This window comes from Eubalaena glacialis, chromosome 5, assembly GCF_028564815.1.
Source record: "Eubalaena glacialis isolate mEubGla1 chromosome 5, mEubGla1.1.hap2.+ XY, whole genome shotgun sequence".
Taxonomy (NCBI): domain Eukaryota; kingdom Metazoa; phylum Chordata; class Mammalia; order Artiodactyla; family Balaenidae; genus Eubalaena; species Eubalaena glacialis.
Genome location: NC_083720.1, coordinates 54,145,431 through 54,162,876, shown reverse-complemented (window position 1 = coordinate 54,162,876; position 17,446 = coordinate 54,145,431).

The following is a 17,446-nucleotide window of genomic DNA, read 5'->3' as shown; positions in this document are numbered from 1 at the left end:
AAAAACGTTCACCATTTAATCCAAAAGTAAAACCATTTGCCCATTGGCACATTTGAGAAACACTTTTCTGGCTCTTCGAGATTTACCAAGGTATCAATAATCCTTTGCAAAGGGCCCTCAGTCATCCAAAGCTATTTTAAAATGAATAGAACAATTATCCTGTGGGAAGCATGCCTGTGATACATTCAGGCTTTGAAAGTTCTGCTTTTCAAACTAGCAAACCCAGCTCCTGCATAAGAAGAGATTTGTTTATTATGCTTATCTCAAGCCACAGAGAATACTGTCCCTGTCTTTAAATGGTCAGATTTCTGCCTACGGTATCTTAATTCTGCCTTAGAAAGATAACTCCAAAAAGTTAGAGACTGTTTACTGAAGTTGTTATATTACACAAAAGGATGCTAAATATTTGATGATAATCTTCCCCTTTTTGAATTAATATGAGTGCCAATCTAAACAGCACATGCTGAACCAAAATGTTATTTTAATTGCATTCCCCATTTTCCCCTCCCTTCACATATATTCTCAGAATAAAAAGTATGCTCTAAAAAGTATGTCTTTCCTCCTCTAAATGACACGAAGACATTAGTTTTGCCTTGATCACTCTTCATTTGAGCAGCTTAGGAAGGCTCAGCATGAATTTTTTATGTGTCAGATATCTTCCTCCACCTCCTCAATCCCCTCCTGCTGTTTTCTGCGTTTCTCCCCCATCATCCTTTGACTTTGGATAATCTATTTCCTCCAAGGTATTTGGTGGGTTTTGTAAAGTACTTTTACCCCTAGTTAGCTAGGACAATACTGAGTATATAGGAATATTGGTAAACTCAGCAATTCAACAGGCAAAACTAGAAAGCAAGTGTCAAAGTCATGGAGGACTTCGGGGACTCCCCTGAGGCATTCCTACTGGGCTCCAAGAGGCCCTAACAGGTCTGGGGAGCACTGTCATTTCCAAAATAAGAACTTCTTTGTCTTGTCCAAAGACAAGAACTTTGTTATTTCCTCTCTGTGCTCGCCTAGAGCAGTTAAGTTTGAGAATTAAAATTTAATAAAGAATCAAGGTTGAAATTCTGTACCATGCCCAATGCTTATAAATACAACACACAGATACTATCTGGGTATTATAAATAATCATGTAATGTTGATTAAAATTTTGATGTAAATTTCTAAAAACTTTATTAAAGTTGTAAAATAACTGACATAGGTTGTTTACAGTTGGGTGACAACTTAATTAATCAACTGCTGTCTCCACTGCAATAAAGATGAGAAGTGCATATTCTCCACTTTATTTTTATCCCTGAAGAATGAGCCGGAAAACACAAAATTATCTCCGTTTCAAAACACCAAATTATCTTTCTTTCAAAACAGTCTGAGTATTGATTGTGAAGCATGACAGCACATAGTCTTTGCCTAGACTAATAATCCAGAAAATACAAATCTCTGACATTAGACTGGTGAAGAACTAAAGTGCTAACCAGGGAACATTTATTCACACTCAGTCCAGAAATGATCCTTTTCTTCTGGATACAGAGAAAATTTTCAATTTTCAGGTCGCTAAACAATTTAATTCTGTGTTAGAGATAAAAATTAAGTGCACAAAGCATCACCAGGTGGAAGATAGATATATATATATATATATATATATACAAATACATTGCACACTGCTTGTTTTAAGATTCTTGCTTAAAGAGACTTTTTCCTTTTTAAATGAGGAATCTTAGAGCAATATTGAAAATAAATAAGATGATGTCGAAACTAATATTTTAGATAGTCGGTTGTTTATTACTTTATTATTGCCCTTTTCCAAGAGTTTTGTTACAAATAAAATGCTACTTTAGAAATTACAAGATACTAGTTCTTAAGGGAAAGTGTAATTGTTGATACAGGCTCTATTCATTCATTCATTCATCCAACAAACTTACCCGCAAGACACAGTGGTAGGCATCACAGGGTTATCAGGGTCAACTAGATACAATTCCACTGAAAGGGGTTTACAGAGTAACAGGCAAGATGCATCGTGGACACAGATAACTTTGTAGCATAGAGACTGAGCCAAACACACCTGGATTCAAATCCCCGCTCCATTTGACCTCTCTGATGCTCAATTTCCTCATCTATAAAGTATGAATAGCAATATTACTTACATTGAAAATGTGTTATGAGGACTCAGTGAGATAATTCATGATAAGTATGTAGCTTGATGTCAAACATACATTAAGTTCTCTACAAAAAGTTAACTCTTCTTCATCCTGTAATTGTAGTGCTGTTGTGACTGTGGTTGTCCAAAGAAGTAATTGCCAGGTCCTGAGCTCTTAGCATACCACAAGGAAAAAATGGTAAATCATTACCCAGATCTGCATCCTTTCAAATCACCACAGTTATCCTGGCTTTCCCTCTGGGCTCAGCCATGTATAATAACTATCTCCTTAAACCCTGCTTCAAATCTGATTCATGTTGCTGTCGACCAACATTAAACACTGAGCCCTGAATTCACCATTAAACAAAATAAGTACGTGCTTAGGGCAGAAGGGAAGGGAAAGGAGGCACCTCAGAGTTTTTCTCCCTAGCTAGCATGTCCTTAACTCTTTCACAGTCAATCTCAACTTTAATGGATGTTTTTTATCATTGTCTTTATCTGTCATGTTTAACTTTGATCTACACTGCTTTAAAAAAAATGTTTTTTTGGGACATGGTGAGTGATTAAAGTTTAAAATTTTGGTTTGAAGGTATCCTTAGACATAACATTTGTTTCCATGTCATGAAATGAGAGTTTCCACTCCCCTTTGAGTGTAAACACAGCTGGCTGGATCTGGCTGGCATTTAACTCACCAGCTGATTTGTGCAACAGACCTTAAGCTCCTCCTTGTAAGGGATGGAAGGGCTGAGGCGGAACCATTGCTGAGCTGGTCTTAGGGCATCAGTTGACCTTCTCCAGCCATGGGACACAACCTCTCTCACCTTTTGTCCTGATAAATATTTTCCCACAGACATGGGAGCCCGGCTCTTCTTGCCCAGAGAGAGGACTGTTTTCACGAAGTTCAAATTTTCAAGGACCTCTCAACATTATCCAGCCCAACCCTCTCTTGGAGGTCTAAATCCCCTTTCTCCTATTAGTGGCCTTATAAATCTTTCAGCTAGTCCTTCTGCTGGGTTCTGCTGTTTACCGTTACTACAGCACTTTGAAAGTCCCTCCACTGTAGCCCAAATCAATTTGTACTGTCATTATTGGTTTATGTGTTTATCATATCTTCAAGATTATTCCAAGCGGGCTTCCCTGGTGACGCAGTGGTTAGGAGTCCGCCTGCCAATTCAGGGGACACGGGTTCGAGCCCTGGTCTGGGAGGATCCCACGGAGCGGCTGGGCCCGTGCGCCACAGCTGCTAGGCCTGCGCTCTAGAGCCCACGAGCCACAACTGCTGAAGCCGCGTGCCACAAATACTGAAGCCCGCGGGCCTGGAGCCTGTGCTCCGCAACAAGAGAAGCCACCGGAACGAGAAGCCCGCGCACTGCTCGCTGAAACTAAAGCCCGCGCGCAGCAACGAAGACTCAACGCAGCCAAAAATAAGTTAATTAATTAATTAATTTAAAAAAAAAAGATTACTCCACACTCATCTTTCTGTCCTTAGCAATTCACTCACACATACATAGTGGGTGCTTAATAAATATTTTGAACAAATGAATTAATAATTTAATTTAAAAATCAGTCAAAATAGCTGAAACATATTTAATGCTTCTTATCAGGGTTCTGATTAGATTGAGCCCTAATAGTCTAATTAACCACAGAGATGTTCCCTTAGCAAAATCCCTTCATCACAAAAGTTTCTAGACCTGAAAGTCCGAGTTTGATGATTGGTAAATCTCAGAAGATTAATAAAGAGCGAACAGGATATTCAGTCTTCTCGGACAAAATGAAAGGCAGTTAAGATACTCTGGGTCACTCAGATTGCCGCCTTCCCTTGCCGTTCATTTTGATGACATTAGTTAAATATCAATTTACCTTGAATTCTCATCTTTCTCCAACCACCCTCTCTGCACCTCTTTCCAGCAAAACAGCTCAATGAAACTGTCTTTTCTTGTTGATGCTACCAATCCCCCACATTTCCGCGTCCAATAGGCAGCTCTCAGTCCTCATCTTAATATATCTAAGGGCAGGATGTGGCATAGTTTATTACTGTCTCCCTGGAAACATTTTCTTCACTTACTCACTTCTTTTTGGCTGGTTTCTCCTCATCTCCCTACTCTCCAAACGCAGGTGCCCATAGCCCCGTCCTCAAAACTCTTCCCTGTCATCAGTCCCTTTAGAAATCTCAGTTATTCTCATGGTTTTAAATACCAACTATAGATGGAAGTCTCCCAGATGTATATCTTCAATCCAAACTCACCCATCAATTCTAGAGTTTTAAATTAAACTATGTCGAATAAAACATCTCCACCTAGACACCTAATAGGCACCCCTAACCCAACCTGTCCAAAACTGAACTTCATTCTTCCTGCCTCATAATAGCAACTCTTTTCTCTTTTAGGGGTTATTCAGATCAAACTCCTTGGAATCATCCCTGACTCCTGTCTTTTCCTCATCTACTCTCCTCATCATGTCTACTCTACCTGCAAATCCTGTTGATTCTACCTTCAAAATATATCCAGCGTCTGACCACTTCTCACTATCTCCACCCTGGTCCAAGAAGCATCACTTTTGGCTTAGATTATTATGTAAGCTCCCTAGCTAGGCTTCCGGCTTCTATCTTTCTTCCCTCTATAGTCTATTCTCAACACACTACCAGAGTGATCCTGTAAACTGGATGATGTCACTCCGCTGCTCAAACCCTACAATGGCCCCCATCTCATCAGAACAAAAGGTGACATTTTTACAATGGCCTCTAAGGCCTTGCAGAATCTTGATCCCTGTCACCTCTCCACCTCTATAGCCTCACCTCCTACCATCACCTCTTTACTCTGCTCCAGCCACACTGACATCCTTATTCTTACTGAAACACACCAGCCCCTAGAACAGGATTTGCCACACATGGGTATTTGATAACTATTTGTAGAAGGGAGGAAGGAAGGAAGGAAGACAGGAAGGAAGGAAAAGTGAAGAAGGAAGGGAGGAATTGGAAAATGGTTCAAACACAAACACAAAATGCATTCAAATGCAAAGTGGCTGTTTTTAAAATAATATGCTCTGTTATTTTAACAACCAATAGAAATACTCTTTAGAATATGTCTCAGCAGAATTTGGATTTTGATACTAGCTTTAAGATTAAATTGTAAGGTGGTAACCATCCTTACTTTTCGTGTTTTCAGAACATTATCTAAGAATCTAAGGGCAAATGGAATGGACACATTAAAGATCCTCAGAATGATTTCAGAAACAATCAAAGCATTTTATACAAAAGGAAAAAAATATTCTGGAGCATTACGTAGAGGACCACAGATGTTTATTTCATGGACAAATCAAAATTGCAATGCTGAAGAACTTGATGTTATGCCAGGGGAAAAGTATACAACTTAAGGGGAAAAAGGAGGTTAAGAGAAGACAAGTGACCAACTTCTGATATCAGATAAAAAATTCAGAATAAGTATCTATAAACTTGTAGTTGACACAGTTGACCAACTCTCACAGATTGATTTTAAAGGCATTCTCATCATGCTACAGAAAACCCATATCTGGATCTTCAGTTACTGAAACTTCAGTTTCTGAAACTTCAGTTACTGAAATCTTAACATCCTTAATATTGTTTTAAGAAAAAGCATCATAACCTCAAAGCCCACAAACTGGGGAAACAAAGTAAATTTGGGGTCTGAACAACAAGCTGAGAGATTCTGCAAAGATCCAGGACACTGAACAGATCTCTACCGAGAAAGAGAAGCAAAAGGCTGATGTCACCACTCGAGGGACAAGATTAAAAGTGAATATTCAATATTTGATGTAATTGCTTAGAGTGCACCTGATATGACACAGCATTACAGTGGCTCCTTTTTTCTATCTGTCTAGTCCACCTAAGTGATTTATCCGGATAACTGAAACTTACATGATTAAGTGTCAGCTTTTTGCTTAAATATGCCTAAAGTGTATTACCTCCTCCCCTACATTTTCAAGCAGAGTTCATTGGACATAATTTAACTAATTTCTGATGGCTCAGCTGCTGCCAAGGAAACAATCTGATGTAGCAATGAGGAATTGGACTGTTTCCAGCTTTATTAATGTGTAATTGACAAATAAAATTGTAAGATATTTAAAGTATACATCATGGTGATATGAGATACATAAATATGATATAAATATACATTTTGAAAGGATTCTACCATCTAATTAATTAACATATCCATCTTGTGTTTTTTTGGTTTTGGGGTTTTTTTTTTTTTTTGGTGAGAACATTTAAATTCAACTCTCTTAGAAAATTTTAATTAGATAATACAACTTATGTATAGTAAAATATCACATAATAAGTTATGTAATAACATGTAATATAAGACATAGATATATAGTGTTACCAACTATAGTCATCATGTTATATATTAAAGCCCCAGGCCTTATTCATTTTATAGCTGAAAAATTTGTACCCTTTTACCAATCCTCCCCTATTTCCCTCACCCACCATCCTCTGGCAACTACTTTTTACTCTCTGTTTCTATGAGTTTTTGACTTTTTTTTTCTTTTAAGATTCCACATATGAGTGATACCATGCAGTATTTGTCTTTCTCTGTCTGGCTCATTTCATTTAGCATAATGCCCTCAAGGTTCATCCATGTTGTCATAAATGACAGTGTTTCCTTCTTTTTTATGGCTGAATAAATTCCACTGAATATATACATCTTTCTTACCCATTCGTCCACTGATGGATACTTAGGGTGTTTCCATATGTTGGCTACTGTGAATAATGCTGCAATGAACACAGGGGTGCAGTTATCTCTTCGAGATCCTGTTTTTACTTCCTTTGGATATAGACCCAGAAGTAGGATTTCTGGATCATATGGTAGTTCAATGTTTTAACTTTTTGAGAAACCTCCATGGTGCTTTTCATACTGGCTGCACCAATTTACATTCTCATCGACAGTGCACAAGGGCTCCATTTTCTCCAAAACCTCATTAAAACTTGTTATCTCTTGTCTTTTTGACGGTAGCCATTCTGACAAGCGTGAGGAGATGTCTCATTGTGGTTTTAATTTGCATTTCCCTGATGATTAGTAATGCTGATCACCTTTTCATGTACCTGTTGACCTTTTGTATGTCTTCTTTGGAAAAATGTTTATTTAGTCCCTCTACCCATTTTTACTTGGATTGTTTGGCTTTTTTTGCTATTGAGTTGTATGAGTTCTTCATATATTTTGGATATTAACCTCTTATCAGATATGTTATTTGCAAATATTGTCTCCCATGCCATAGGTTTCCTTTTCATTTTGTTGATGGTTTTCTCCACTGTGCAGAAGCTTTTTGGTTTGATGTAGTCCCACTTGTTTATTTTTGCTTTTGTCACCTTTGCTTTTTGGTGTCAAATCCAAAAAATCATTGCCAAGACCAAGGTCAAGGAGATTAGCCCATGTGTTTTCTTCTAGAAGTTTTATGGTTTCCAGATCTTATGCTCAAGTCTTTAATCCATTTTGAGTTGATTTTTGTGTATGGTGTAAGAGAGCGGTCCAGGTTTATTCCTTTGCATGTGACTGTCCCATTTTCCCAGCACCATTTATAGAACAGACTATCTTTTCCCCATTGTATATTCTTGGTTCCTTTGTTGTAAATTAACTGATCGTATGACAAGATCCACTCATGATAAAAGCTCTCAACAAACTGGGTATAGAGGGAGCATACTTTAACATAATAAAGGCTGTATATGACAAGCCCACAAGTAATACCATGCTCAATGGTCCTCTAAGATCACGAATAAGAAAAGGATGCTCACTCTCACCACTTTTATTCAACATATTACCAGAAGTCCTAGCCAGAGCAATTAGGCAAGAAAAAAAAATAAAAGGTATCCAAATCAGAAAGAAAGAAAGAAAACTGTCTTTATTGGCAGACGACATGATATTCTATATAGAAAACCCTAAAGTCTCTACTGAAAAAACTATTAGAACTAATAAACAAAGTTCAGTAAAGTTACAGGATGTGAAATTAATATACAAAAATCAGTTGTGTTTCCACACTGCTTAGATACTGACAAATTTTCACTAACCCTAATCCCACCTGGTCCCAACTTCTTCTTCTTTCTGGGCTGTCTGCTATTGAGTTCCCAGCATGCTTTACAGCTGAAACTATCATTTCAGTTTGCTATGGACTGAATGTTTGCTCCCCCCCACAAAAAAATCATACAGTGAAGCCTAAATTCCCAGTGTGATGATATTTGGAGATGGGATCTTTGGGACATAATTAGGTCAAAAGGGTGGAGCCCTAATAAATGAGATTGGTGCCTTTTTATGAAGAAACATGAGAAAGATGATGTCTCTCTCTCTCTCTTCTCCCTTCACCATGTGAGAACACAGTGAGAAGATGGCTCTCTGCAAACTAAGAAGAGGGTTCTCATCAGGTACCATATCTACCATTGCCTTGATCTTTGCCCTCTTGGCCTCCAAAGCTGTGAAAAATAAATTTCTGTTGTTTAAGCCACCCAGACTATGGTGTTGTGTTATAGCAGCCCAAACAGACTAACACACAGTTATGAGTTCTCACATAACTTTATTAGAGATTTTCCAATTCCTCCCTCCTTTCAGGTTATAGCTGGTATCATTAGGCCCATGTTTGTTGCTCTCCTGATGTATGGCTTCTATTGTGCTGTGATGGGCACATAATACTAGGTCACTGCAGTTGTTAGAATTACATAAATGTAAATACACTCTTAATCCCTGATGTAAATAAAGAAACACTGTCAGAGGTTGCATAATAACTATAGTCCAACACAGTGCTAACTAGTGACAGAAAGATAAATAATTAACAATAGCAGATATTTATTGAGCTATGTCTACCATTTTAACTATATCATCTCTTTTAGACATTGTATTATTCCATTATACAGGTAATTTGCCCAAGGTCATTAAGCTAATAAGTGGCAGAACTGAGATTCAAATTTTGGGTAATCTAACTCAAAATCCTTTGCTCTTTCAACTGGGCCAAAGCACACCACATGCTGCTCCCCTAGGAGATCAAGATGTGCTTACAGAGAACATTCCAGGTGAGGGAAACTGGTGGAAATGGACTAAAAATTGGAGTACAGGTGAGGAGTTGGCTGAGGGAGAGAACGGAGAATTAAAGAAGCAAGAGGAAGAAGAATGAACTAAGCAAGATTGGTTCAGACAAAGTAGGCAGTGGTGATCAGAACAGAGAGAGAGAGACCATTATAGTCCCCAAACTATAAATGCTCACTGAGAGAAAATTGTTTCCTGCCTTAGGCTACATCCCTCAAATAAATATAATGTTGTCCATGATCAGATAGACCACAACTTTTTTTTAATCAAGATATGATTGACATATAACATTATATTAGATTTACAACTTCTTAACCAGTGTGAAACCTAACAGAATCTTAATCCCTTTGGTCCTCAAGGGTGGAGCCTGGGAGGCCAGAACCTCCAGCAAGATTAGTTCATTTATCCCCGTGTGCCTGAGCAGTGCAAGTATTATCATGATGTGGAAGAGACTGGGAAGCCCGAGGTAGACGATTCCCATCCCTTGCCATTCTCTTCTTACCTCCAGGGGGCTTTGCTGCCTTCAGAGTATGGGACTTCTACAATCTGAACCCTGCAGCTGGCAAGAAAGCCAAAATTGGAGTGTCAAGAACTGAGAAAATATACATGAAATAAGATGACTCAAGCAGTTGCCAATATCTGAAAGGATCCAATAGGGTAGCAAGTAACAAAACAAATGCTTCCACTAAAAATAGTGTTGGTGGTTAGAGCAGGTTCCTGATGATCTGTTGATTCACAGGGCTCCCAGTCAGAGGCTGGCAATACAACAAACAGGTCTCTCAGAGGGAGCGAGGGAGGGCTTATCCTTTAGGCTTATGATCTGTGTCCAAAGCAGCAAGTTGCATTCCAGATCCCACCAGGTAGAGAAGCTGAGGTTGCTGATACATTTCCTACCCAGGTCTGATGAGCTCAGAAATTGAGTGGGACTGAGGGTTGGGGAGGGAGATCACCTACTGTATCTGGTAGACTCTCAGGAAGCCTCGGGTGAACGTAATACTTCTTCCCATGAAGTATCAAGGTCACAAGAAATTGTGACCCTGCTGAAAGAAGGTGGTATATCCCTTGAAAGGAACACAGTTAGTACATGCAAACAGGGGACAACACCTCTTCTCATCCCACTGGAGTGGGCATTTCTCCACTACACAGAGAAGAGAACAGAAGCATAGCATTCACTTCTCTCTTCCACTAAAGAAAACCCAAACCTGTAGCTTAGTTTGAAGGTCCCTTCAAGACTAGAACCCTCTGTCACTGCAGGCATCCTCCTCACCATCACAGCACTTTCCACTGCCTCTAATTTACATTAATCCATCTTGGCCCCAATGCGAGTCATGAAGCCATGAATTCCAGAGATTTTCACCACACTTTCAGGCTGGCAATCACCCTGCCTCTGTGGGTAATTCTACTTTTGTAATTCTGCAAACCTCATCTGTGCAGCCTTTTGCAGGAACCCACACCTCATTTGGTCCTCATTAATGGCAAATATAAAACCCAGAAGATGTGTTGGCAAGTCTCACTGGAGTTCTGGCTCCATATGCAAAACCACTCATTCCCACAGTGTCCAGGTATCGTCTGCAGGTGCCAATTATCTCAATGGAACCCATCATAGACTCTAAGTCTAGGGGTAACAATGGCCAAGAACTGAGGCAGCATTTTGCAGCCCAGTGTTTATCTGACCCATTCTAATGTATCATCTGCCTGCTATTCCCTCCTGTTCCAGGTCTCGGTTTATTTTTAAAAGAAGCCTCTTGTCCTCTGCCCTCCCTTCTTTATTAATAGCTGAGAATGTCACCCGTAAAACTTTTTTCCCACCCCTGCTTTGACCAAATAATGCACCCTCCCAACATCCTCCCTTGGCATTCAATATCATATCAAATTCAAATAAATCACAGTTGACTTTAAAACCCTCCAGCAATTCATGTCTGCCTACATCAACTCCCACACCCTTCAGCTGCTCTTGTCACATAAACCATCTCACAGCCTCTTTCCTCTACTACTTGCAATTCTTTCCCTTCCTTCCTTGCTCTCTCACCCACCTGAATCAACCTCCCATCAAGAACTATCGAATTATTTATTTTAGAGGAAGCAGAAAAGGTTGAATAAGGTATCTTGGTTCATATTCTTACCCTGCTAATTCCTAACTATGTGACTTTGTCAAACAGCAATAATAGTAATGAGAACAACACAAGCATTTATCCAACACTTTCAGGTGTTCATCCAATTAATCCTCACAACAACCCCATGAGGGAAAGGCTAGCGTTATCCTCATTTTAAGGAGGCAGAAAATCACTCAATTTTTCTAAGCACAAGTTTTCTCATTTAAAAACTAGAAATAATAATATTTACTCTTCAAGAATAAAAAATAAAGAAAATTATGAAAAGCACAGCACACAATTTATGTCAATTTCCTTCCGTCCTAGCCCCATCGCCAAACTCACCTTATTCACTATTTTCCACAATTTCTGTCTCTCAGGAATCTTCACTCAGTTGAATAAAAGGAAGAATAGAGCTCTTCTCCAGCAACTCAATATTTATTGTCCCTTCCTTCTCTCCTTCACAATGCATAAGAGCTAAACACCAGGAAACAGAGGTTGTATCTGCTGTGCCGCAGAAACGTAAGGACCTTCAACTCAGCACACAGCTCCATGACACTTGGTTGGAACGAGAAATAGGACTTTACCTATAAGAAGGGCAGGTAATTCCTACTACGTGTGAACTGAGGCTTTTTCCCTCTGCAGGCTCCCTCTGGAGAGAAAACACCATTCCCACCTGTTTACTGAAATTCCTTCATCAGTCCACAAAGCTTTTCATTCCACAAAGCCAGGCTTAAAATGCAAATACCATTGGATGAGCTAATACTTTGATGTGCCTCCAAGTTACTGGTTTCATATCTTTTCTTGCCAGCAGGAGTTGGCAGAGATGTTGAGAATACCAGAAAAAGAAAGAGGGCACAGAGACAATTGTGTCCACTTAGCTATTTGGTCCGAAATAACAGCCTTCGTCACCATGCCTAGTATATGAAGAAGCTACTGTAATAATCAAGCTGAAAGACACGAGTTTTCATGTTACTTCTGAACAAAGAGAAGATTGATAAACTATGATCACAAGCTACCTGTAGCCAACAAACAAGACTTAAGGTGGCCCATCTTTGCTTCTCCTTTATACCCTTGATGTTATTTGGTAACTGATTTTCATACATCCACAGTCCTCTAAAGTCATTGAAATTACCAATATTTCACATATTTCAAGGGAGAGCTGGAATTTACCTTCCCTAAATAAATGGCATCTACTTTGTAAAGATTATTGTTTTCCTCCAGTGAGAGACAGAGAATAATCACTTTCTACATCCATAACCACTGTCCTGAAGTAAGCAAGGTGGAGAAATATTTAATGTTGTGGTAGAAAGCCTCTAGAATGACCCCAGTGATCCCCATCTCCTGGTTTAACAGCCTTACATAATCCTCTCTCATTAAGGGCAAATTGAAATTATTGACATGTTTCTAATTAATGTAGAAAAGTAATGGGATGTCCCTATTGAAATCAGGTTATAGAAAAACTGTAGCTGCTGTCCTGGATGTTCATTTTCTTTCATTCCCTCACTCACCTTGAGGAATTCAGCTGCCATGTTTTGAGCTGCCCTATGAAGTTCACAGTGCAAAGAATTGAGAAAGGAGACTTCCTTCTTTTTTTTTTTAAACATCTTTATGGCAGTATAATTGCTTTACAATGGTGTGTTAGTTTCTGCTTTATAACAAGGTGAATCAGCTATACATATACATATATCCCCATATCTCCTCCCTCTTGCTTCTCCCTCCCACCCTCTCTATCCCACTCCTTTAGGTGGACACAAAGCACCGAGCTGATCTCCCTGTGCTATGCGGCTGCTTCCCACTAGCTATCTATTTTACATTTGGTAGTATATATATGTCCATGCCACTCTCTCACTTCTCCCCAGCTTACCTTCCCCCTCCCCATGTCCACAAGTCCATTCTCTACGTCTGCGTCTTTATTCCTGTCCTGCCCCTAGGTTCTTCAGAACCACATTTTTTTTAGATTCCATATATATGTGTTAGCATACGGTATTTGTTTTTCTCTTTCTGACTTACTTCACTCTCTATGACACTCTCTAGGTCCATCCACCTCACTACAAATAACTCAGTTTCGTTTCTTTTTATGGCTGAGTAATATTCCATTGTATATATGTGCCACATCTTCTTTATCCATTCATCTGTCGATGGACACTTAGGTTGCTTCCATGTCCTGGCTATTGTAAATAGAGCTGCAATGAACATTGTGTTACATGACTCTTTTTGAATTATGGTTTTCTCAGGGTATATGCCCAGTAGTGGGATTGCTGGGTCATATGGTAGTTCTAGTTTTAGTTTTTTAAGGAACCTCCATACTGTTCTCCATAGTGGCTGTATCAATTTACATTCCCACCAACAGTGCAAGAGGGTTCCAAGAAAGGAGACTTTTAATCAGCAGGAAATTGAGGTCCTCATTTCAACAGGCTACAAGGTACCACATCTTCCTACAACCACATAAGAGGTCCTGGACGTGAACCTTCCAATGTTGAACCTTCAGATGAGACTGTGGCTCCAGCAGGCGGCGTGATGAAACGACACAACCTTGAACCAGAGACACTCAGGTAAGTCTCATCCAGATTCCTGATCCACTCTGACTGTGAAATAATCAATGTTTGTACTTGAAGCCACTAAGTTTTGGGTTGATTTGTTACACAGGAGTACATAATCAAACCAAGTATCTTTTACTAATAAGGCCCTACTGTATAGCACAGGGAACTCTACTCAATACTCTGTAATGGCCCATATGGGAAAATAATCTAAAAAAGAGTGGATATATGTATACATATAACTGATTCACTTTGCTGTATACCTGAAACTAACAAAACATTGTAAATCAACTATACTTCAATAACAATTTAAAAATTAAAAATAAAAAAAGCAAGTATCTTCTGAACTCCTCTTCTTGTAAAGCTCCAAAGAATTTAACGGTAGCTTCCAGAATAATAAAAAAATAACCAATTTGATTTTAATATTTTGTTTAATTTTTAATGGGATTCAAAGCATCAGACAAGCTATAGCTTCCTTGTCCTCCGATACTTCTTCTTATACTAAAATGAAAACAAGTATTTGAACATTCTGGTTTTTAGAGCAGAAACTTCAGGGATTTTTTTTTGATTAATGTTAGATTGTAAGGATTATGTGATATAGTGGATTTTAAAATATCAGTTTAACTATCTCTCTGATAGGCACTCATAAGTTTTCTTTGAGAATCACAGCATTGTAGAGTATATAGATAGCATCTAGACCAGTTGAAATTTAAGCAAACTGACCTGAGAGGGGTAGTGACTTTCATGTGGTCACAGAATTAGCGTGTGGCAGAGCTCAAACCAAAATCCACATTCTCTGACTCCGGATCATTGCTCTCTCCATCTCACTACTTTGAAAAACCAAGAAAGCATGGCCAGCTGTAATAATCTTGTCCATTTTACCTAAATAAAAATGGAATGTCATTGGAGAAAAATTTAAATGCCCCATAGCGTCACAGCACTCCCGGGTTTGTTGTCATTATTTTCAGCTTGAAGTCTGCATCTCAACAGCAAATAGCTAATTGATTGACCAGTTTATAAACACTCCTGATTTCACAGGTAGATTTCATGGGGCAAGAGCTCTCCTTGGATTTAACTTGCTCTTCACCTAGGTTAATTTAAATAGCAGTGAAAATTTAGCTTGAAAGGATAATTACAATATTTCACCTCCTTTTATCTCAGGTTATGTAAATGGGGCTTTCATCTTCTCACAGTTCATATTATATTAATACAAGGAATAAAAAGATCTCAATATATTGTGTGCTGTCAATCACTTCAGAAGAATATGCTTCTACAGTCCTAGTGGGGACAAATTGGGCAAATGCCCATAATCATGAGCTGTGCCTATTATCAACAAGGAAACAGATGAACTTCTAGCTTTCGCAGAGTTCTCACTTGAGCAGTGTAAGGTGTCATTTTTATCAGATTGCAAAGTTTGGGGGGGTGGTTTTGACGTTTATCCAGTATCAAGAGTATTTACTGGGTAACTAGGGATAGCCCTGAAGAAGCAAATTCAACTTCTACCCCCTTTTAACCTATGATTTTCACATCCTGCTGAAGGTGGTGAAAGCACTAACCCTGAGTGACAGCCTCTGGACTGTAGCCTTATCCACTCCTTTGCACCACAGCTCTTATGGGAGATGCTGTCATTCACAGTATTAAATAGTGAAATGTGATGGTTAGAGAAATGCAGCATCGTCAAGTTTAATAAATATCAGGAGGAAGTTGGCATACAAGTTTTAACCCCAGGGCATTTTTTAAAAATCAAAATACTGTTCACTATCCTCATAACTTTAACACAACACCATGTGTTTAAACTAGAGTTTAAAGAGAAATAATAACTAAAGTTTTTCTGTTATACCTTAAGGCCAGGCTCAAGGTCTAATTCCTCCAGGAAGCCTTCCATGAGTATCCCACCTCTAAATAATTACTCCTTCAAGTATGGGACCACGGGACATGACTTGTTTCAGTGAAAGGCAGTATATAATAGTGGTGAAGAATATAAGTTCTATGACTAGACCACTTGGCTTCAAATGTCAATGCCCCTGCTCACTAGCTATGGAGCTGGAGCAAACAACTTAACCTCCATAAGTCAGTTTCATCAATAAAATGGGGATAGTATCTGTGCCATAGATTGCTTGAGATAATCATGTAGAGAGATTGGAACTGCATGGGCACTCTATAAACATTAACTCTCAAGCAATTACTGTGTGCCAGCTAGAAACATTCACCTATTGTATTTCTGTATCTCTACTGTATTGTAAAAATCCTCTGAGTTAAATTTGGTTACCTCCATTTTACAGTGGGAAACTAAGGCTCATAGAGGTTAAGTAACCAGCTCACACACACACCGTTAGTAAGTTGTAGAGGTAGTATCTGAACCATGCATTTGGGGTCCAAAGCCCACCCCTATAAAATATCACAACTCTTGTACTTCTGGAAAGTACTACCTTTGGTCTTCAATAATTTAGTACACCCGAATACATACATATATCCCTCATTGCATTGAGTTACCCTGGGGCAAGCATTGTTTCTTTTTCTTCTTGGGATTCCCAATACCTATCATAACTCTTAACACATAATAGAAGCTCATTACATTTTCTTGAAATAAAATAAGTTGGGAAAGTTGCAGCTTCCCTATAGGAACTGTAACCCTTCTTTATGGAAAAAGTTTTACCGAAAAAGAAAGGCCACAACTTTCCTTGAGCAAAGAAAATTGTTGAAAGATAAACAGACACAGTCATGGGCCCCGAGCTGTCAAAATCAAAATGGGACTGAGATTCTGCCAGAGACATCTCTCCTCAAGCCCATCAATCAGTATATACTTATTGATTATCTTCTGGATGCTAAAATATCCCCATGATATCAGTGGCTTCCAAACAACCCAGTCAACCTTATTTCTGACATCTGAAGAAACTGTACAGGTGACTATCTAACCCTAACGGACTTTGGAAAACCTCTATTTCAAGTTATCCATAAAAGTTTATAGTTCCATAACAAGCTGTCTGTCACACGTTAGTCCCCTCAGAAAATGAAGTTGCAATTTTCAGCTCCTACTGAGAAAAAGAAGTTTGTGGACGCTGCTCCTCTCTAAACAATAAATGTCAGAAATGGAGTTAACCCTTAAAATATGAGGTAAGGAGAAGTTTATTTTGTCTTATTTTTATGTGATGGTTAAGATGAATTCTTAAAGTTTTAAAGATATTGACAAGAAAGAAAAAAACATTTGTGAGAGGAGTAAAGAATCAGTGATAGGGACAATTAGATTTCCACGTGCAAAAGAATTAAGTTGAACCCCTACCTCACATCATATACAAAAATTAATTCAAAATGGATCAAAGACCTAAATATAGAAGCTAAAACTATAAAACTCTTAGAAGACAACATAAGGGTAAATCTGACTGACCTTGGATTTGGAAATGAATTCTTAGATATAAAAACAAAAGTAAGAGCAACAAAAGAAAAAGAAGATAAACTGGACTTCACAAAAATAAAAAACTTCTGTGCATCAAATGACATTATCAAAGAAGTGAAAAGAAAATATACAGAGTGGGGGAAAGTATTTGCAAATAATTTATTTCATAAAGGTTTAATTCCAGAATATGTAAAGAACTCCTACAATTCAAGAACAAAACCACAAATAACCTAATTAAAAATGGGCAAAAT